General features: G+C 50.1%; 1 protein-coding gene across 8 annotated transcripts in view; it reads right to left on the minus strand.

Moving 5' to 3' along the window:
- LOC146862980 (cytosolic beta-glucosidase-like) overlaps nucleotides 1-12,890 on the minus strand; it is a 568,310-nt gene that overhangs the window by 414,066 nt on the left and 141,354 nt on the right. For 2 of the 8 annotated variants that reach the window (XM_085642349.1, XM_085642353.1), the window contains exon 1: nucleotides 11,746-11,853. The exons of 1 other annotated variant lie outside the window; for it this stretch is intronic. The gene's annotated coding sequence lies outside the window, so the exon portion shown is untranslated. Of the gene's footprint in view, nucleotides 1-11,732; nucleotides 11,854-12,890 lie in introns of those variants that run through there. 5 more of the 8 variants (XM_085642347.1, XM_085642352.1, XM_085642348.1 and 2 more) reach the window with 4 other exon arrangements.

Here is a 12,890-nt window from a genome sequence, read left to right on the forward strand (position 1 = left end):
ATGTAACTCCAGTCTCCCCATCCGCAAAACCCATGGGGACCACCAGGTCTCTACCCACCAGTGTGGAGATGACTTTCTATGTAGGCCTTTTTAAAGTTGGTGCATCTGAAGTCCAACCCTTTAGTCGATGAGGGAGGACCCCAAAGACCCCCACCCATGTGTCTTGGGGTTCTAGTTGGATTTCAGCTATTCAGCCTGGCAAGGTTTCCCTTTCCTTACTCACTCATCAGAGAACCGTCCGTTGTCTGTGGGGCCAAAAGGATGCTATCTTTAGGGCCTGGTCCACCCTCACTATAATAATGTGTTCACCTGTGATCACTCCCCAAGCTCACCGTGCTCTCCTGGTCTTCTGGTGGCTAGGCTTGGCACCTCAACTCATAGGGTCCCCCTTTTCCACCTTGAGTCTCAGTGGCCAAGATTTAGTTCATCCTAATTCACAGATGTGTCATGGCTGACCCCTTTTTTGTGACATTTGGGCCTTTGAAATGGCAGTGGTAGGAAAACGCTTGCATGGTCCCTGGATCCAGTCTTCCGGCATGGCTCTGCCCCTTCTGTGATGACCTCCTCTGCTTTGCCCCACTACTTTGCAGGGACCCATATCACTATCGTGTTACCTTGACGTTCCAGTGCTTCATGCGTCCCCGGGGGACTATGATGCTCATAGGAATTGGTCTGTCTCTTCCAAGGGTTTCTTCTTTGTTGTCTCTGGTGCGCCAAGATTACCTTTGACCTGGATTCAATCTTTTTTTATTCCTACAGGAGCACGTCCTCTCCCAAGTTGTGCAGCCCTCCCTCGTTGCTTTCTCCCAACCTGGGATGCTGACTCAGCCCCTTGTAAAAATATTATCTCCCATGTCCTCCAGGGGGCCCCCAGACCACAGAACGCAGACACTGTTCCCATTGGGCCACTCTGAATGATTTAATAAGCGTAGTTGGGTCTGAGACCATCGTCAGTCCCAGTCTTCTGACACCATTTTCTCCTCACCCTTGATGCTCTGAGTTAGAACTGTGTTATTCTCTCCAGCACTTCCTCATGTACATTTGTGAGATTATGTTGTGTCTTTCCCTTTGTGGATTCCTGTGATGCCCCTGTCTCCAGCGGCTGCTGTCTGGGACCTCACTGTGCGATGAGCTTTGTAGTTGCCTGGAGTGCCTTTGAAGTCTGGCCACAGCCCTCTCTAACCCAGTTTTGGCTCAGGAAGCAAATTACATTTTTTATAAAGATAATTTTGATTCATTTTGCTGGTACCTTCCCAAACGGAGTCACAAATTAAAAATCTTTATTATACCTAGGCTTGTTCATGTATGTAGCGTTAATGAACAAAGTGAAAACAGGTTTTGAAATGTGACAGCACACTATTTCAAATTTTAGTGTGCCCCTATCTTATATATTAAATGCATTGCCCTGTGGGTTTATAAAATTTATGAAGGCAGTGGACAAAAAGATGCCAAAAATTAACTTGTAACGGTCCTGTATCACTGACTCAACACTGCTTGTCGACTGACATTATTGACCATACGAACTCATGAGGAAAACAAAGAAAGAAGAAATAACCCTACTAACATGAAGCGTGCAAATTTTATTCTGTTTTTACCTAGAATTGTCATTTTTGTATTTTTACCATACCTGTTCTTAACCTCTTCAGCGCTGCGCGGATTCCCGCGCGGTGCTGAAAGTTCGGAGCGCGGGCGGGGCCATGACGGAACGGTTCCGTCATAAGCACAGCCCAACCGACGTTCATGACGGAACCATTCCGTCATCGGCGTCGAAGAGGTTAATCAACTTTGTACAGCAATGGTTTTAAGTAACTATGCTAATAAAATTACTTACTTACTTACTTACTGTGGGTTTACAGGGCACACTTTTGGGCTGACTTATTAATAGTTAAAAATAGGTTTTCCTCCATGGTAAAGGATGGTGGGTGGTGTAAGTAAACACGGCAGCCCACGTATAACTTTTAACTCCCATGCATTTGGTGCATTTTCTGTGCCATGTACCATGGCCTTGCAGGGAAGGTAAATAGACCGAATGGGTGGAACCAATTTTAACAGTACAATTTTAGGTCCAGAGCACAAACATTGTGGCTAGAATAGCAGCCCTGCAAAGGACCATCACATTTTAATGTGGTGTTCTACACCACCACACTAAAACGCAGAGTAAAGTGCACACTATGCTGCCAGTAGCACCTTATTGCTGTACAAGAACTCACAAAAAAGTTGGCACAGACCTCGCCATGACCTGGGGGCTCAGCCGCTCTTGCTGCATTCATCAATCAGGCAAGACACTCACTCAGCTGATGAGACATCACATGCCTGGAAGTCAGACACTCAAAACACAACAACAAGAATAACATCCTAGAGTGATCAGATCACCCTGAAGTGAGACTTCCCTGAATGATGCAGGGGCGGAGTCTTGTTTTGCTGTTTTTCCGGCAACTGCCGCCACCCCCACACTGCAGCCGTCAGTCAGTGAATGACCCAATACTGGCAGGCAAAACTTTTTTTCTTGTTGAAGCTGAAGCACCTGCTGCAGGCAGTGAGTAAGTGAAACTGGAGCCCTCTGTTTAATTTTGATAAACTCCTGCTGGCCTGGGCCCCCAGAAAGACATTGCTGCCACCCAGACCACTTAATAATGTCATCATGTCGACAAGTGACACCAGCAGAGAACCATTGACTGAGGCCCCAAATGGGAGCTCCGAGGACTGCACAGAGTGACAACTCACTGACTCTGGGCAACACGTGCAGCACGACACCTGCCAGCACTCAGTAGCACAACAAGCACTGGCAGAGACCAGTGGCAGCTCCACAGCATTTCTTACTGGCAAGTCCTGGAGCCCATCCTGTGCAGTTTAGGCAAGTATCAAAAGGGGCCAGTCCAGCCCTTTTGAGAAGAGTCTCTACCTAACTGTTTCACTTTTTATCCCTAAGCACTTTGCATGCTGGGACTTGTAGTTTTTGTTTTCCTATCATACTGAATGGGTATGATACAAATCCCAGCAGCCGAAGTACACCTGGATTTAAAATAAATAAAAAAAAGCAGGACTTTGTGGTCATGTGGGCTGCTTCCTCACTGGCACTATTGGAAATTAAGGAGCTCCATGGCATGTGCGACCTTCCATTTCAAGTGATCTGCAGCAGCTTCAAGATATTTTTAAGAGCTTCTTATTGCTCAAATGGTGCAATTTATTATATTTATCTCTTTCTATGGACTTCATTGCTTGGTTTTGCTTTGAAGAAAATGTCACTCTAAGTGTGCGCATTTGGTCACTGAGTGTCACTTATAAGAAGTGCATCGGCACCATAGAAATGTCACACATTAGCAATATGAAACCTCGGCTACCATGGTGTAGTGTCCTGCGAGATACGTTCTAGTGTCCCGCAGGAAGCTGTCATCCCAGCAGCTCCCTCGAGGGCTGGACACACTGCACCCCCACACTCCATCACGGGTGCCACAAGTGACGTGGCCCCGTCAATAAAAAGGCCCGGGTGCACGAGCTCGAGGCCAGTTACTATACTATACAAGCTGGTGTCTGTGTCCATCATTTCCTCCCATGTGGGCCTAAGGCCCAACACCACACTGGGGACGAGGCGGGTAGCCCGCCCCGCGTGCTTGCTGCTCGGCACTTTGTTGTCCCTCGTGGGTGAGGATACATGCCCAAGAGGCGGCACCCCACAGCGCTGCCCATGGCCACCAGTGACTGCCGTGGTGACCGGGCGAGACACCGCACTCTATAGTCCACGGAGTGTCAACCAGAATCTGGCCATGCCTTCATCCCCAATGAGGCGAGAGTGAAGTAGGGAAGGACGGATTGACAACCACGGTGAGTGTGGGAACCCCACTCACCAGCATGCCTGCAGGACCCAGTGACCCGCGAGTGAATCCCCACTTCACCTTTTCTCATCGGTGCAGCTGCCACCAACTCAGCGCCGCCACATTGCATGTGCGATGAGGGGACATGCTGATGCCGCCACGATGAAGAGGACACGGCAAGCGAGGGCACAGCTCCCTGCGCAATATGGTTAGCCCGCCCCCAGCGGTGAAAGGTGCCCACACCGGCAGCCCGAGTCCCGTCCTGCCTGCCGGTTCACCCATTGAAGAAAAAAAACACAAGCCACTTACTACAAACCTCGCGGCATAGCAACTGCCGGAATCCAGCGAGAGCGCCGACCTCTGCAGGGACAGAGAGGAGTGCTGCGCGGCCTTGGGCGGCTGCCCGGCGCCATGCTGCCTCCCACGGAGCAGAGAGCGCAGCCCCTGTTTGGCGCCATCCAAGGAAAGGAGAATCCTGCCTTGCGCTGCCGCATCGCTGAAACTGCATGGCCAAGAGAACCGTGAGTAAGGCGACTCACACGCAGTTGCCTCAGCGCCACCTGCTGGTCACTCTCCGCGCCAGTGTCCTGACCAATACTCGCAGTTTGTAGTCGGAGGACAAGCTGCTACAGCCTGCGAGGTCACCCAGCATCACAGCGCACAGTAGGCAACGCCCCTGCAGGCCGCCCCAATCCCAACACACAATAAAGGCAAGGAGGGACCCTGAAGCCCCGAGGCCATGTCCCTGCCACAACAAACGCGCACTGTAGGAGAGTAGGCTCTGCACTTATGTAGCCCCCACTTTTATTCTGATGTATACACTGGTTTCTGGCTATAGTCTGGCTGGGTCCCTGCTAATCAGGGCCCCAGTCTCTCTGTTCTCTCTAAACGACTTGGTGTGCATATTAGATGCACTAGTGATTGGATACTGTGGTACCTTATGAGCCCCTAGTATATGGTACCTTAGGTACCTAGGGCATAGGCACTTCACAGGCCTACCAGGGGCTGAAGCATGTATTCTGCCACCCCTGGGAAGCAGACTCAATCTGACACCACAGGCCTGCTACTGCAGCCTGAGTGAGGTAGTGTTAGCACTCTTCACTGAGGTATAGGTTTCTATATCTCACCATACACACACATATAAACCTATCAGCCATCCGTATGGCAGGGCCCCAGTCTCTCTGTTCTCTCTAAACGACTTGGTGTGCATATTAGATGCACTAGTGATTGGATACTGTGGTACCTTATGAGCCCCTAGTATATGGTACCTTAGGTACCTAGGGCATAGGCACTTCACAGGCCTACCAGGGGCTGAAGCATGTATTATGCCACCCCTGGGAAGCAGACTCAATCTGACACCACAGGCCTGCTACTGCAGCCTGAGTGAGGTAGTGTTAGCACTCCTCACTGAGGTATAGGTTTCTATATCTCACCATACACACACATATAAACCTATCAGCCATCCCTATGGCAGGCCCTATCAATCCTGAGGGCAGGGTGCAATGTGAGGGGGTGCCTCTGCATGAGCAGGGCCCCTCTACAGCTAGCAGAGTCTATTCTCTATGGCTGTTTGTGGATGCGGTTAAACCATATACTCTTAAGTGCATTATAATGCTAACTTTGGAATAACTGCATCAAAACATGTCGTGTTTGGTGTCAAACAACTTGGAATCATACCCCCACATCAGTCCATGATGTGGGAGCATGATCCCACCCTTCTAGAGGGGACGACATGTACCCACTGTAGTAAAACAACAGAAATCTGAAAGAGCCCTGGCATCACAAAATGGATGCCACCAGCACAGACACTGGGCTGCCCTCCTGTTGCTGACTGAAACTCGCAGTGGAGGAAGCCCAACAATAGGCATCCTGTCACAGGGAGGTGTCACTACCCTCCAGACAGGATTTAGTGTATTGGAGCTGGGTGGGTGCATTTCTAGTGTGCTTTGAAGTCCTGCACTGGGGGAGCAGTAGGCTCCTCTGTGCATATGCCAGCTCAAACCGGTTCAGGGGCTAACTGTCCCTGCTCTGGCGTGAAACTGGACAAAGGGAAGTGGGTGTAACCACCCCCTACCCTGACCCTCCCAGAGGAGTGGTCATAGAGCTAGTCCCTCCCCTATCTTCAGTATAAGATAGCAAACTTTGCCATTCCAAAACAGATAACCCTGGACGATGCTCTACAAAGAAGAATCCTGGCCTTTCGACGTTCCACTACCTTTGGAAGACAGAAGAATCTCCCTTGGAGTCAAGGAGTGAATCCCCTGCTTGGCAGGCACCAAAAACCTTAATCAACGGTCGCAAACTTTCCCGCTCCCGCCGGAGTTCGAAGTCCCTGCAGCCCCGGAAGCGGATTTCCTGACTTCTCGACGGCCACTGTGAGTCCACAGCAGAGCTGAGGCGAGTGAACCCAACGAGTGACGAGGAACAGCAATACCCGGTTAACCGTGCACTATTGTCGAGTGCAACCCCTTCACGACGTTCTACGAACTTGCCATTGGACCATTTGTGGCCCAAGCCTCCAGCAGGTTTTGCAGCGAAAATCAGAGGCCTACCCCGTCCCGAGTGACCGTGGGCTCCTGTGAAGCATTTCCTCAAGAGGCGTCTTCGCAATCCCTTGCCCGTTGGCTTTTGGGTCCCCCGAAGACTTTCTTATCGACTAAAAGGTCTCCCCTGGATGCTCCAGGCCTGCCCTCGCTGGGTGAGTCCCTCAGACCTTGCTGGTCTGCAACGCTGACCTTCTTCGATTTCCACGAGACTTGCAGTTGCCAAGGCTTGTTGGCTCCAATCCTGTTGCCGACACCGCAGTCAGCTGCAGACGTCGTGGGACACTCCGAATCCAGCTGCTGGTCATCGTCGATCTCTCCTGGACATCGTGAGCGAAGAGTCAAAACACCATTGACGACCTGAAATCACCTGACATCTGTGGTCAGCCATCTTCCTGGCCACCGGTCACTGGCAAGTGACTTTGAACACCGTCCTTTCAATTTTCAGGTCATCTGCATCTCGAATCCACCCTTGGAATCCACCGGACACTTCTTCAGTCGACGCAAGCAGCAAGTCTTCTTTGGTCTCCATAGAAAACAGCGATGCGACCCGACACCAAAAGACACCTATGCACCCGGCTTCCCTGGGTGAGGTAACTCGTGCACTCCGGTGCCCTAGTGTGTGTTGGCCCTCGAATTACTTACCTTGTAAGTGGCTTGCTTGTAGACTTCCTCGAAGTACCGTAAAACTTTAAAAATAAAACCGCGACTTGCTCCATTATAATCAATAGGGAACCCATGGCTGTGTTAACACACTGCATGCCTTTCCCGTGGGTCTGTTACTTACCTGCTTTCACTGCAGTAGTGAGGCCCCAGCGATTCTACGGGCCCTAGGCCTTGTCATTTTGCAAGTCGACATTCTTAACCCATTTCTTTAGTATATGGTCTGGTACGCCCCTAGGGCCCCAGCCATATTTGTGCTTAACTTATTGTGATACGTTGATATTTTAATGTGTTCCTGGCTTCTAATCTCATAAAGAGATTAGTAGAGTGTGTCTAGAAATAAATACATATATATTTGATATATATACCTGTGTGATGTCCTTTCATTTGGTAATTTAAGAGATTATAAGGTAAAACAAGCTGCTTTACATTCCTCTGAGACTTAGCTTGAAGGCTGCTCTCCACAGCTACCACTAGGATAGCTTTCTTTAAAAGGTTGTCTTAAACCTATCTACCATAAGAGTCGAATTGGACTGATGCAAGGTGGCCACTATAACTAGTGACCAGTATATGCCAGGGCAACTTCTCACACGCACAAACAGCAGAAAGCTGCTCACCCGCCAAAGCACAAGAGCCGCCGCCTCACCATTCGACCCCTTGCCCATGAGTGTCCGGACTCCAGCACGAGGCCGACAGCATCGCCAGGACACTGCACCACCTGGTGCCTGCATCTTCCTTGGCAGAGGCCCGTACTTCCAGGACAGACTGCCGGGTCCTGCGAGTTTCTAAGCGCGACACTGCCATCTTGTGGCCACCGCGTTCACTGCACCCACACCAAAGTAACACACCACAAGGGAATGCACACAATGGTACACAGTCTGCAGTGGTCCTTCAGCCTACAGCGCTACGCCACCTACTAGAGTGACAGGTGGGAGGACACAGAACCCAGAAGAACAGCAAGAAAAGACTGGGTACGTGCTAGCACCACTAACCCCCCCTTGCGGTTGCATCTCCACTCGAGTGAGGCATCCACTTTCAGCAACACTGCCATACACCAGCAAATATCCTCATCTGGCCCACAGCCTGCAATAAGGAAGCCGAGAGTCGCCCTCACCTAGCTGTACAGGCACTAACTCTGACAGACAGTCACTGGAAAAAGGGGAACTCTAGAGAGACACTGTCCAGTCAGGCTGCAACCAAGTAGTCCCAGCAATCTCCCCAGAAACTGCTGCATGCACCACATGCCCCGATGGGCTGCCTCTCCAGGGTGCCCCGAGTCGCTCCAGGCACGACAAGCCATGCCCTCAGATGGTAAGGCAGAAAAAGTGGCCCTCTGCACCCCGCAAGTGAGAGCAGTACACACCCATTGACAGGCAAGGCATGCGGAAGATCCTGAGCACTGCTCCCAGTGCCACTGCAGAGATCAGCAGAAGGACGCCCCAACAGTTCAAGGAAGAGGAGCGCTAAACTCACACCTAGCAAAGAGAAACCAGGAGGCCAAGACCACTCCAGCACAGGAAGGTGCCAAGAAGTAGAGGACAGCAAAGCCAAGCAAGACGGCAAGCCCCATGAGAAACACACGAAAGCGGGGTGCGTTGCACGCCACCCCAATAGGCCACTCTGACTTTCTAAGGGAAAAGGCTGTTGCATAGCACTGAACACTCCCAGAAAGCCTGAAAATTCTCCAGCCCAAGCAACACCGACCAAGCTCAAGCACTAACTCCAAGGATGCTGCAACACAAGCCCCCACCATTACAAGTGGAAGGCCAGCCCTAGCAGCAACGCCTACAGAGAACTATCCCAATCGACAGCGCAAGAAAAGACTGGTGCAATGTACGCACCACACATGGCTGCACACATGGCTGCCCAACGCCACTGCCGGTGAAGAGGTCGCATCACCCGCTCCCACAGGTGAACAGGCACAACCGCAAGCCACACCACCAGCACACCATGTGCCCGAAGAAAACACCCAAGAAGAAGACGGTGCGCACTAAGTCAGAAGCACGCAGAATGCCGCGCCAGTGAACCTGACTGAACAGACAGCACCCAGGAGAAGCACCGCTGAACGCAGCACAGAGAATGACCATGTCTTCACCGCCCCAGCGAAGCCCCACAGTGGGCCGAAGACCACACACAGTGTCCTCCCTCACACTGCCTCAAGACAGAGTAGGCCGCGACCCAAGACAGGCAAGAGAGGAGTCGCACACCCCACGTGGCAAGCCGCCACAGCTACATGAGCTCCAACAACCATCGACACGCGACCGGACGTCACGTTGCCCAGCAAGCAAGGAGCGCGCCGGAGCGAAAGCAGAAGCCGGCGCCATGACAGCGTCGCCTCGAGGTCCAAGCGCAACACCCTCAAAGAAAGAAGAGAGCGACAGCCCTGTCACCCTGAAAACCGGATAAACTCAGGTGGGCTGAACAGACCAGCAAAGGGAGAAGACCGAGGAATCACAGCAAGCCAAGGCACGCCCTGACACACAAGACAGCCACCAAGGCGGACCAACGTCCCAGGATACAGCCTCACGGATGAACCGAACATAAGCCGTAGCAAGCGCAGACCGCGTCTCATCCCAACGCTTCCCCAGGCGACCGTCCATCCCCGAACGTCGGCAGTCTAAAGTCAAGCGGCATCTCTGCTCCTGTCTGCAGATGCCACGGGTGAAGATCAGCACTGAGTGCCCGCCCTCACATCGCCTCAAGATGGTGTCGGCAGTGGCCCCAAAACAGGCAAGAGAGGATCCGTACACTCTACGTGTCAAGCCGCCACCGAAGATCAACCTCGACAAAGCGGAGACACCTGGCTACTGAGTCCATCCTGACATTCAAACTCTCCCAGAAAGTCACCACCACCTGTCATTCCGACTCACCACATGGCTGGCAACCGTCATTACGCCAGCCATCAGCACATGCGTCAAACACCACTCCCCGAGTACCGATGGACTGGAGTCTGACACCGTTGCCACACCAGCCGACTAGAAGAAATCAGAAGCCACCTGTGAACCTGGCCTACACCGGAACTGCGGCAGCGAGTGAAAGTCTTGGCCAAGACTCATCTACCCGTGAGGGTTGTGCGTGCGACTAAGTAACGGCTCCTCAGCGGTCCTGCTGCTGCCCCCAGACGGCACACAAGCGGCCCCCAGCGCAGTCCTCCTACAGTCCCGCAGCAACCCCGACGACGGGACTCCCCTGGCGGGAAAGCGAGAAGAGATGGTGCCCCATCGACAGATTACCAGTCACAGCCAAGCAGTTCAACAGGGACAGTCGGTCCAGCAACACCTCTGTGAATTCTCACTTGGGACTCCATCCATGTTCACGACGCAACCCACTAAAAGGAACTGTTAGAACTCACCGCAGACCATCACCGACGTCAGCAAAGTGGAAGCCATGCAAGACAGCAAGACATGTCATCGTCCGCGAACTGACGGTATGCAGCGGACGTCTCCAAGCCAGCGGTCGTGTCCTGAACCCCTCAGGTTAAACTACGGGTGCCCGCCGAGAAGGTTCTGCTGCAAGCAAAGTCACCAGCCCATGTCTGATGTCATCATGCCACCTGACTCGAGAGACTGATGGACCCTGTGGTATTTAGTTAACTGTTCGTTTTATCCGCACAGGTTGGACTAACACTTTGTTTGTTCCTCAATAAAGTTGGGGAGGAATGTAGTTGTCCTGCGAGACACGTTCTAGTGTCCCGCAGGAAGCTGTCATCCCAGCCACTCCCTCGAGGACTGGACACACTGCACCCCCACACTCATTCATCACGGGTGCCACGATTGACGTGGCCCCGTCAATAAAAAGGCCTGGGTGCACGCGCTCGAGGCCAGTTACTATACTATACAAGCCAGTGTCTGTGTCCATCATTTCCTCCGATGTGGGCCTGAGGACCAATACCACACATGGGCTGGCCTTAATTTACTGGCACGGCCAGCATTTTAATGGCCCAGCCGGTACAAAAATCAGGACAATCACCTAACACCGGAATTTTTTTCCTTTATCAGTATAAACTTGGAACTGTATATACAATAAGAACACTATAAAATGTGTTCCTTGGCTGCCGTATTGATCCTCCTTGCTGGACCCTGTTTTTGCTAGTATTAAGAAAAAGAAAAATTGGGTCAACTAAAAAGCAAAAATTCTAAGGTGATCATGCATGAATGTAAGATTTATTGCAGTGTCGCATCCAATCTTTTTTGGAGGACCTGGAATAAATATAATGTTTAAATGTGCACGGCGACCTATAACCAGCCACCACAGACTGATAACTTTTGAACTGCCATACACTGCATTATTATGTTACAAACACTATTTATAAACGGGTATCTTACAATAAAACCCTGACTATATGTGTCCTCCCAAATAAAACATCACGTCTAGCAGTGGAGTGGACGACATCTCGCTCAGACAAGTGAAAGTGAACGCGCCATAAATTACGAAAGACTGTTACAACCTTAACCCACTTGGGGGCACTGTTGTACATTTCAAAAGCCTCAAAGTATTTCCAAATGGGAAACCCGTCTTAAGAGTTACACCCCCGTGTACTTTTTAGCGATTTATATAGCGCGAACTCGAGCCGAAGGTATAGGAGCGCTGTACATGAGCACCTGTTACATTACCCGTTCATTTTGTTTTGTACTCCATAGGCACCTGAATACTCTACACGAGGTTATTGTCTAACTACGATATCAGATGGGTAATATGTTATTAAATTACTCGCCTGAATACTTTACCATGCGTAATGGCAACTCGCCTCCCTGTAGTTTGATCCGTGTCACGTGTGAAATTCCCTTAATGCTGAATCAGATGTTTGCTTCATGGGAAGAGACGCCCAACGCATAGTATGGTGGGGTTCCACAATGAATACGCGCACTTCTAGAGCACGTCCATCGGCATGGGGAATTTTACGAATAAAAGGAAAATCAAGGCGCTTCATGAATTTGAGAAATGTTTTATACCAACATTTACAATGCACAAAATAAAAACATATACATCGCTGTTGTGTCAAGAGTGCTTCAGATGTTTTATACAGAGGGTCCACATAATAAACGTCTGAAGCAGAATCAAGCTGGAGTTTAGCTGAGTATTCTAAATATGCGTGCCTTACAATATTACTACTGACCCATTGTGGTTATAAACACATTGTAATATGGCCGCTGCGTTTGTATGCTCGGAAGCAAACGTGAAAGTTTTAAATAATGTGGCCATATTACGAGTATTAGGTAAACACTCAAAGGTTCTTGACCTTGCCTCGAAATTGTTTTTCCCGCATTTATGTCGCATATAAAATGAATTCCCACAATACAGCTTTAAAGATACTGTCATTTCCAGTGGGCTTAAAACGGGGCTCCTTACCAAGACTTATTTTGTAATTTTACCTTCTTAAAAGTTGAACAACGAAAGCAACCCGAAAAATACGTGAAATGCACGAGTTAGGCTTCCCATCTTCCCAAAAGAAACAAGCATTTGCAATGCATTAGGTATTGCATTTACGCGATTTCATGTATTGGAATTGTAAATGACAATGTCTTTTGTTTATGTTTTGTTTTTTAAAACATAAATAAAAGGCATTGCCATTTACAATGCCAATAGCTTACACTCTCGTAAATGTGAGACCTATTGCATTGCAAATGCTTGTTTTAAAGCTTTACCGGAAAGGCGGGCTTTACTTAGCCGTACTCGTTCCCTACTGGCCATTTGTTCTAAGACTGCAAAGGTCAGGCGGTGATACTTAAAAATAATTTCACTTAAAAGAATCTGTATTTATTTATAACATGGCTTTTGTGATTTTGTTTTCTTTACTTATCAGTCAGGGATCGTTAGGCAGCTCTAGAACATGTTTATAAAGCACTTCCATTTTAGGTCTCAGCTAGCGTGG

Source organism: Triturus cristatus, chromosome 2_2, assembly GCF_964204655.1.
Source record: "Triturus cristatus chromosome 2_2, aTriCri1.1, whole genome shotgun sequence".
In the NCBI taxonomy this organism is placed as follows: domain Eukaryota; kingdom Metazoa; phylum Chordata; class Amphibia; order Caudata; family Salamandridae; genus Triturus; species Triturus cristatus.